The following is a 9,299-nucleotide window of genomic DNA, read 5'->3' as shown; positions in this document are numbered from 1 at the left end:
TGGCGTCACTGGAAGACGCAAGCATGGCCTGAAGGAGGAAGGCGGAGTGATGCGAAGAAAGGGGGAGGGAGGGTAGGGGAGGAGCGAGCGGAACCTGGCCCTTTAAGAGGGCGTGCTGGGCCCCGCCCCCGCCCCGCCTTCGGCAGCGCAGGCGCAGGCGGGCTCTGGGTTCTCTGGCGGGAGGGCGGGCGCTCCTGGCTCGCGGGCCGGCGCGCGGGGCCGCAGCACCTGCGGGGGCCGGCGCAGGGCTCGGTGCCCATTGGGCGGACGTCGACGCCCGAGGGGCGGGCGGGAGACGTGCCGGGGACGTGGGTCGACCGCGCAGTCGGAGGGACGCGACTCCGCAGCCCCCTCCCGGGGGACGGGGCGGAAGGAGCGGGCGGGCGGGGGGCGGTGTGAGCGAGCGCCCAGGGCAGCACCATCTGGAGAGGCGGGACCGCGCGGCCTCTGGGGGGCAAGCGAGTGCGCTGGGCGGCGCGGGCGGGGGACCCCCAGCAGGGCGCGGAGGAGGAGCGGGGCGGACTGAGCCCCCCGCTGCCCGAGCAGCAGCCGCAGCGGGTCGGAGTGCTCAGCTGGGGGCCGCAGCAGCTCCGCGGGCTGAAGCTCGGCGTGGAGGAGCAGGGGGGCGTGGGTCCGGCGGTGCAGGAGGAGGGCGGCGTGGGCGCGGGGGTGCAGGAGCGGGGCGGCCGCGGCCGGGAGCCCAGCCTGGGGGTGGCGTGGGGGACGCCGGACGGCGCGGACTGGGGGCGCCCGCCGCAGTGGACGAGCTCAGTGAGCTGGCCTGGGGTGCAAGAGGTGGGGCTGGGGGCCCGCAAGCAGCACCAGGAGAAGGGGGAAGGCAGCCCCGCAGTGCAGGAGCGCGGGGAGGCCCTTTCCGGGGTGCAGGAGCGGGGGGAGGGGAGCCCACGCCGGCTGCTGCAGCTGTCCGAATTCGGGGACCGCTCCTGGGAGCGCGGGAAGGGGCTGGAAAGTTCGGGGGAGCAGGGCCGGCAGGACTGGGAGAGCTGCGGGCACCTCAGACGGGAGGCGGTGGTCCTAGGAGAGACCCGGACTCGCAGAGAGAGACCCGAGCTGGTGGGGAGGGCACGGCCTGTGGGGCCCTGGGGCCCCGAGGGAGAGGGGCGCTTGGGGGTGCAGGAAGCAAATTGGCTTCCCGGAGTGCAGGAGGGACAGGTGGTGCGGGCTGTCCAGGAAACATACCTGGACGAGAAGGGGTTCCAGGGGGGAGAGGGGCCCCCCGAGGGGCCCAGGACCCGGAGGCGCCGGCGGAGGAGGAGGTGGTAAGCCACAGGCGGGCTGCCCGGTGCCAGGATCGCTCCAGGGCTGGAGGGAGCGCAGGATGTAGGGGTTTGAGGAGTGGGGAGCAGAAGAGCGCTGTGAACCTGGGAGCGTTGGAAGCGACTGCCTGAGAGCAGGCTGTGCCCTGCTGGATCCTCTCCTGCCACCCAGCCTGGACATCATCAAAGCAGTGTCTGCGGAGAGGCAGCAGGAGGTAAGGAAGCCCATTTCTGCTTTCCGCCCGAACTGGTGTGTTTGGAAGCCGGGAGACTGCGGGCACCTCGGGGGAGGGTGCTCTCCAAACCGCCCTTGTTCACTGCTCCGTGTTTAAACCTGGGGAGGGAGGAAGACGGTGCAGCTTTCCACAGCGAGGCCGAACCCCGCCCCCCAGTACCCTGCATGCCAACTAGAGTGATGGGGCATTTCCTTAGAGTCTAGACTGGAGGTGAGACTGGGTGGCTGCCAGGCCTGGGCAGGAGGAAGAGAGGGGTAGCCACGGGCTGAGCTTGCAGAGGAGGCCGCCGTCCCTCCACCTGTCTGCCTTTGGAGACAGGGGTGCCTCCATGCCGGAGCTGGGATGGTGCAATCAGCATGGGTTGTTGCCTCAAGTCCTTACAACACATTCCGAAAAAAGGGAAGAGGGCAGCATTGTGTTAACAGGACCTTATCTTGTGTGGCAGCCCGTGACTTGGGCACGAGCCTGACCTGCTCCCGCCACACCTTCTTGTCACAGCTGATTAATGTGGAGGGCTCAGGGCCAAGGATGGATAGTGGGCAGGAGGGTGGAGAGCTCCTGGGTAGGCTGTCTGTCTCCTGAGAGGACCCCAGCCTGAAAGGGATGGGAGAGGACAGGATATCTACACCATTGGACTCTGGGCATCCTTTGTGGCCCAGACCTCAGCCCTCGCCTGTGGAGGTGGACAGATGGTCAGCTGTGGCATCATGGGTTCGGTACCAGCTGAAGCCAGCTCCTAGGCCAGCCTAGAGGTGGGGTTTGCAGTGGTCGGGCTAGATTTGACTTTGTGTTGATTCCTTCATGGCCCCAGGTGTCAGGCCTTCTCATTCCTGCCCCTGGGGCTTGGTTGGCCAGCATTATGGGCTTCATTCTCCTAGGGCTGCTCACTTCTTATCTGGTACTGTCTGGGTTTTTGCTTCTCTAGACCTTGGGGACTGGGAGATGGTGTGCAGAATTGCAGCTTGCTTCAGGGCCTTTAGGCTGGACCAATCTCTGCCGCAGCCCGAGGTGTGGCTCTAAGTCACATGGCCCCCAGGCTCCTGTCTGAAGCAGACAGGGTAGAAATTATTGGGACTGGGGAGTGGTGGTGACTTCCTAGAGAGGCAGCCCCTGGGACTGTGCTGGAGGAGCCGGTTAGCCTGCTCCTCAATCAAACCCAAACTTGTCTGTCAGCTTCATCCCACGCCTGCCTGTCTCACTGCCACCACAAATACTCATGTACCTGAACTTCAGGTGCTGTGTCCAAGGTGCCTGGCTCTTCTGGAATAGCCAGAATGGTTCTCTCTCTCTGGCTTCAGTGCATAAAATAGTCTGTTCTAGCCCTAGCCGGTTTTGCTCAGTGGGTAGAGTGTCTGCCCGCAGACTGAAGGGTCCCGGGTTTGATTCCGGTCAAGGGCATGTACCTGGATTGTAGGCTGGATCCCTGGCCCTGGTCGGGTCTCCGGTGGGAGGCAATCAATCTACCAATATGTGTCTTTCTCACATTGATATTTCTCTCTCTCTCACTCTCTCTCTCTCTCTCTCTCTCTGGGAGGCAATCAATCTGTGTGTCTTTCTCACATCGATGTTTCCCTTTCTCTCCCTCCCTCTCTCCCCCCCACCTCCCTTCCACTCTCTCTAAATCAACGGGAACACATCCTCGGGTGAGGATTAACAACAATAACAAAAGTTGTTCTGAACATACACACAAGCACACATCTTCACTTATTTCAAGTCCCCTTTTTTGAATTTGTGGTAGATGAAGATGAGGAGGAAGGCTTTGCCAGATCTGTGTTTAGATTACTTATGAGCTATATAACCTCCTGGGGCAAGATAACACCTTTGAGTTTCGATTTCCTTTTCCTGTGTGATGGGCCATGCTTTTCCACAGTGTCTTTTTTAAAAAATATATATTTTTTTATTGATTTTAGAGAGGAAGGGAGGAGAGAGAAATAGAAACATCAATAATGAGAGAGAATCATTGATTGGCTGCCTCTTGCACACCCTACACTGGGGATAGAGTCTGAAACCTGGGCATATGCCCTGACCAAATTGAACTGTGACCTCCTGGTCCATAGGTCAGTGCTCAACCACTGAGCATGCTAGCTCCCCACAGGTGTCTTGAGTGCTGAGGGCTCAGTCCCTGCTTTGTCAGTCTGGTGCCCCCTTCCCGGGAGCTCTGGTTGGCAGATGTTGGGGAGGAGCGGCCAGTGCTTCCAGACCTTTTACTCTGACCCATAAGCCCACAGTTATCCCCCTGCCCTATGTTGTATTCTGGAACATAAAGTGCTTTTTTGTTTGTCTTTAATAATAGTTTTATTGAGGTGTAATGATTCTATATAATAAAAAGTTAATATGCAAATTGTCCCCTTGACTGGGAGTTTGACTAGGGGGCGGAGCTGGCCAACCCCTCCTGACCCCTCCCCCCTGCCGGCCTGGCCCCATCTCCCAGATGGGGCAGGCCGGACCCCACCCATGCACGAATTCGTGCACCGGGTCTCTAGTATAAGATAAGTGGAAATATTTAAAACATAATTTAATGTTTTAATATATGTTTGTATCTGTGAAGCCACACCACAATCAGGATAATGAGCATGCCCATTATTCCCAAACTCCCAAAAGTTTTGTAATCCTTCCATTTCACACCTCCTTTGCCATCCCCCTTCCCCAGGTGACAGACTGGTGTGCTTTCTGTCACTATACATTAGTTGACATTACCTAGAATTTTATGTAACTGGAACCATACAGCATGAGCTCTTTTTTTGCCTGGCTTTTTTCACTCACTATGATTATTTTGAGATTCATCCATGTTGTTTTAATGCCGGTGGTCTTGATCCGGCATCAAGAAGGGTTCAGCAATCTGGAGAAGGCGCTGTGTGTAAATTAAATAAGAGTCCAGAGAGGAAACATAATTTTGAAAGGCATTATGGGGAGTCAGATGTTGGGGTCCAACCCCAGCAGGTCCAGGGGTCCCCAAAGGTGTGGACAGAGTCGGCGAAGAAGGAATGACATGGAAACTGGTTTCAGTTCATCAGCATAGCGAGGTTCTCCCTCCAGGATCTCCAGCGAAGTTCTGGTCAGGATCTCCATCGAAGTTCTGGTTAGGAACTCCAACCAAGTTCTGGTGCCATGTTCTCTCGCTAGGTTCTCCAGCCAGGTTCTCCAGGTTCTCCCGTCAGGTTCAGTCACCAGGTTCTTTAGTCAGGTTCTATCCAGGTTCTTTTGCCATGTTCTCTGGCTAGGTTCTGGTTAGGATCTGATGAGGAGCTGATGAGGAGCTGATGAGGATATGATGTGGATCTGATGATTATTGTCTTGTTACATCCGTATTTATACCAGCCGATTTTAATCCTGTCAATTTCTATTACAAAGGTTAGGGCATTTCTTATCTCCATTCCAGGGAGTAAAGATTATGTAGCTTAACTACCCGCCTGGCACTTAATTAAGGGGTTGTATCCCCTCCCTAACCTCAGGGAAAAATCCCCACCTGGGGAAACAACCTTTCTTGGAGAGGTGACCTTGGTTAAAACACATAGCGCCAAGAAGGTGAGCAAACATATTAAGAACAGTATGCCATATATGCCAGGTCCCTTGAAACAGCAAGGATGGACCGGCTCCCGGCAGTCAGAGAAGACTTAGCTAAAGGAACTAAGTTCTCCTCGTCTCAGGATCCCTTGCTTTTTATTAACACAAATTGTCCTAAGGTGAGGTAGATATACACATCAAAGGGTTGGGTTTCCTATACACAGTCCATTGTCAGATTGGGGAATTGCCTACAGCTGTTCAGGTGTTTGGCCAGTAGGAGGCAATAACATGTAGATTGAGATGCCCTGAGCTGCCTGGCAGCAAGCAATCAATTTAATGCATCCTTTTCAGGTTTGGGGAATGCCCTCAGCCATCTCCAGATGATTCAGCCCTGCGGACATGCTGAAATTGGCTTCCAGCATTGTTTTGAATATCAATAGTACATTCCTTTTCATTGCTGGGTAGTATTCCATTGTATGTATACACCACAGTCTGTTTATTCATTCTCATATCAATGGGTTGTTTTCAGGTTTTTTTAAAAAAAATATTTTTATTGATTTCAGACAGGAAGGGAGAGGGAGAGAGAGAGAGAGAGAAACATCAATGATGAGAGAGAATCATTGATTGACTGCCTCCTGCATGCCCCCTACTGGGAATCGAGTCCACAACTCAGGCATATACCCTTGACCGGAATTGAACCTGTGGTCCTTCAGCCCCCAGGCCGACGCTCTATCCACTGAGCCACGCTGGCTAGCGCTGTTTTCAGTTTTTGGTTATTACAGTAAACCCTCGATTTTGTGGACCTTGATTTAATGGACAAAATTTCTGTCCATATATCATGTGAAAATTAACATCCTGTTAATTTTAAAATGCTTTTAACTAAGCTTTGCTTATAATTAAATTAACAGGTTGTTTTTTTGTTATTAATATTCACTGTTTTTAACAAATTTTAGGGAATAGGCCATATGTTGGAAAAACACTAGTAATTTTGCCGACATAAATATTACATATCTACAACTATCGTCTACATATTTAAGTCTAAGAGTCACTGCTCATAAAGTGTTCAGTGAATGACTAGCACATGATTACACAGCATTTCATGCCATTTTTGGTTCTGTTGTCACATGGCATGACTTTCTGCAGCAGTTTTCTTTTTTTTCTTGTTAATCCTCATTTGAGGATATTTTTTCCATTAATGTTTTTTAGAGAAAAGGGGAGAGAGAAAGAGAAAAAGAGAAAGAAACATCGATGTGAGAGAGACACGTTGATTGGTTGCCTCCTGCACGTGCTCCAACTGGGTCTGGGGATCCAACCTGCAACCCAAGTATGTGCCCTTGCTGGGAATTGAACCCATGATCCTTCCATGTATGAGCCAACGCTCTAACAACTGAGCCACACTGGCCAGAGTTCTGCAGCAGTTTGTTTTTTTAAATAATATTTTTTGTTGTTTTTTAAATATTTTTATTGATTTCAGAGAGGAAGGCAGAGGGAGAGAGAAAAAGATAGGAACATCAATGATGAGAGATAATCATTGATTGGCTGCCTCCTACACAGCCCCCTTTGGGGATTGAGCCCACAACCCAGGCATGTGCCCTTGACCAGGAATCGAACTGTGACCTTCTGGTTCTTAGGTCAAAGCTGAATTTCTGAGCCACACAGCGGGCTCTGCAGCAATATTAATGGCTGCCAGCCACCAAATATTCAGATGGCCACACTATGTTCAGGTGTGCCCTAAGCCACTCCCCAGCCATGTGCATTTGTTTACTCATGGTGACTGGTGAATGCACATATTTACTGGACCTATTCAATATACATTTAAAATTACTTTTCATACATACTTAATTACACAAACATGTCTACATAAGTAAAAACTGGTAAACTAATTTGTTAATTTTTTAACATATGCATTCCGAAAACCTCTATTATATAACTAGAGGCCCAGTGCACGAAATTTGTGCACTGGGGTGGGGGAGTGTCCCTCAGCCCAGCCTGCACCCTCTCCAATCTGGGATCCCTCGGGATATGTCCGACTGCCAGTTTAGGCCCGATCCCTGTGGGATGGTGTTCAAGATCTCCCAACCGCTCGCCTGTCTGCCTGCCTGATTGCCCCTAACTACTTCTGCCTGCCAGCCTGATCACCCCCTAACCACTCTCCTTCCAGCCTGATCGACGCCTAACTGCTCCCCTGCCAGTCCGATTGCTCCTAACTGCCCTCTCCTACTGGCCCAATCTCCCCCAACCCCCCTTCCCTACTGGCCCAGTTGCCCCTAACTGCCCTTCCCTGTAGGCCTGGTCCCCCCAACTGCCCTTCCCTGCAGGCCTGGTCCCCCCAACTGCCCTTTCCTGCTGGCCTGGTTGGCCCTAACTGCCCTCCCCTGCCAGCCTGGTCGCCCCTTACTGCCCTCCCCTGCTGGCCTGGTCACCCCCAACTGCCCTCCCCTGCAGGCCTGGTCACCCCCAACTGCCCTCCCCTGCTGGCCTGATCGCCCACAACTGCCCTCCCCTGCTGGCCTGGTCACCCCCAACTGCCCTCCCCTGCAGGTCTGGTTCCCCCCAACTGCCCTCCCCTGCTGGCCTGGTCGCCCCAACTGCCCTCCCCTGCCAGCCATCTTGTGGCAGCCATCTTGTGACCACATGGGGGTGGCCATCTTGTGTTATGGTATGATGGTCAATTTGCATATCACCCCTTTTATTATATAGGACTAGAGGCCTTGTGCACGATTCATGCACCAGTGGTGTCCCTCGGCCTGGGCTGTGAGGATTGGGCCGAAACTGGCTCTCTGACATCCCCTGTGGAGTCCCAGATTGTGAGAGGGTGGTTCTTGTGTGACAAACCCTGAAATTGGGCTCCCTCCTCTCTAGTTCTGGGTGCGTCACCCAAGAACTGCAGCTGCCAAGTCACTGCAGCGAGGCAGCTCCTGCATTGAGCATCTGCCCCCTGGTGGTCAGTGTGCATCATAGCTACCGGTTGGACGGTTGGACAGTCACTTAGACTTTTATATATATAGATGGACTTTCAGCTTTAACAGGCACCCCCTCACCCAAATTAATCTGTTATATTGAGGATTGAGGTTTTCCTGTACAAATAAAACTATGAGCATTTGTTGAAGTTTTTGTATGGACAAATGCTTTTTATTTCTTTGGGTACATCCTTAGGACTAGAATGGTTGGATCATATGGTAGAACTGCTAGACTGTTTCCAAAGTGGTTGTACCATTTTACATACCCACCAGTTGTGTGTCAAAGTTCTAGTTTGTCCACTTCTTTGTCAACACTTGGTCTCTAATTTGAGACATTCTAATAGGTCTGTAGTTGTATCTCATTGTGGTTTTAATTTGCATTTTCCTAATGACTAATGTCATTGAACATCTTTTCATGCACTTTTTCATCATCTTTATATCTTTGGTGATATGTCTTCAAATTGTTTGCCCATTTTTTAATTGTATGGATTTTTTTTTTCCATATTGAGTTTTGAGAACTCTTTACACATTCTGAATACAAGCCTTTTTATTGGATATGTGATTTGCAAATATTTTTTTCCAATCTCTGGCTTACATTTTAATTCTCTTAATAGTGTCTTTTGAAGAGCAGAAGTTTTAAATTTTAATGAATTCTAATTTATGAACTTGTTTGTTTGGTTTTTATGGATTGTGCTTTTAGTGTGATGATGAAGAAACCTTTGCCTAACCCAAAGCACTGTGGTTTGCTCTTATGTTTTCTTCTACAAGTTTTATAGTTATGGGTTTTACATTTAGGTCTCTGTTCCATTTGGGGTTAATTATTGTATATGGTGCAAGCTTTGAATTAAAATTCAGTTTCTTATGTGTGGAGATCCAGTTCTTCCAGCACCATTTCTTGAAAAGACTTGTCTCTTTATGGAGTTGCCTTTGCACCTTTGTCAAAAGTCAGTTGTCTGGCCTGGCCAGTGTGGCTCAGCAGTTGAGCATCAACCTATGAACCAGGAAGTCATGGTTTGATTCCCAGTCAGGGCACATACGGGGTTATGGGTTCAATCCCCAGTGGGGGCCGTGCAGGAGGTAGCAGATCAGTGGTTCTCATCATTGATGTTTCTATCTCTCTCTACCTCTCCTTTCCTCTCTGAAATCAGTAAAAAAATATTTTTTAAAAATCTGTATATGTGTAAATCTAATTCTGGGCTCTGGTTTGTTCCATTGATCTGTTGGTCTATCTTTACCCCATTATCTTGGTCACTGTAGATTTATAGTAAGTGTTGATATCAGGGTAAGATCTTGAACATTGTCCTTCTTTTTCAAAATTGCTT

At 51.2% G+C, this 9,299-nt stretch overlaps 1 protein-coding gene across 1 annotated transcript in view; it reads left to right on the top strand.

Moving 5' to 3' along the window:
* The first annotated feature begins 950 nt into the window (after nt 1–950).
* Nucleotides 951–9,299, top strand: part of TNK2 (tyrosine kinase non receptor 2) — a 47,923-nt gene continuing 39,574 nt past the window's right edge. The window contains exon 1 of the mRNA XM_070406457.1: nt 951–1,492. The gene's annotated coding sequence lies outside the window, so the exon portion shown is untranslated. The remainder of the gene's footprint in view (nt 1,493–9,299) is intronic.

This window comes from Myotis yumanensis, unplaced genomic scaffold (assembly GCF_028538775.1).
Source record: "Myotis yumanensis isolate MYYU_CA2020_CCGP unplaced genomic scaffold, mMyoYum1.0.hap1 SCAF_2, whole genome shotgun sequence".
Classification (NCBI taxonomy): domain Eukaryota; kingdom Metazoa; phylum Chordata; class Mammalia; order Chiroptera; family Vespertilionidae; genus Myotis; species Myotis yumanensis.
The sequence above is the reverse complement of the archived record's forward strand: the minus strand, read 5'-3'. Positions and strand labels throughout refer to the sequence as shown.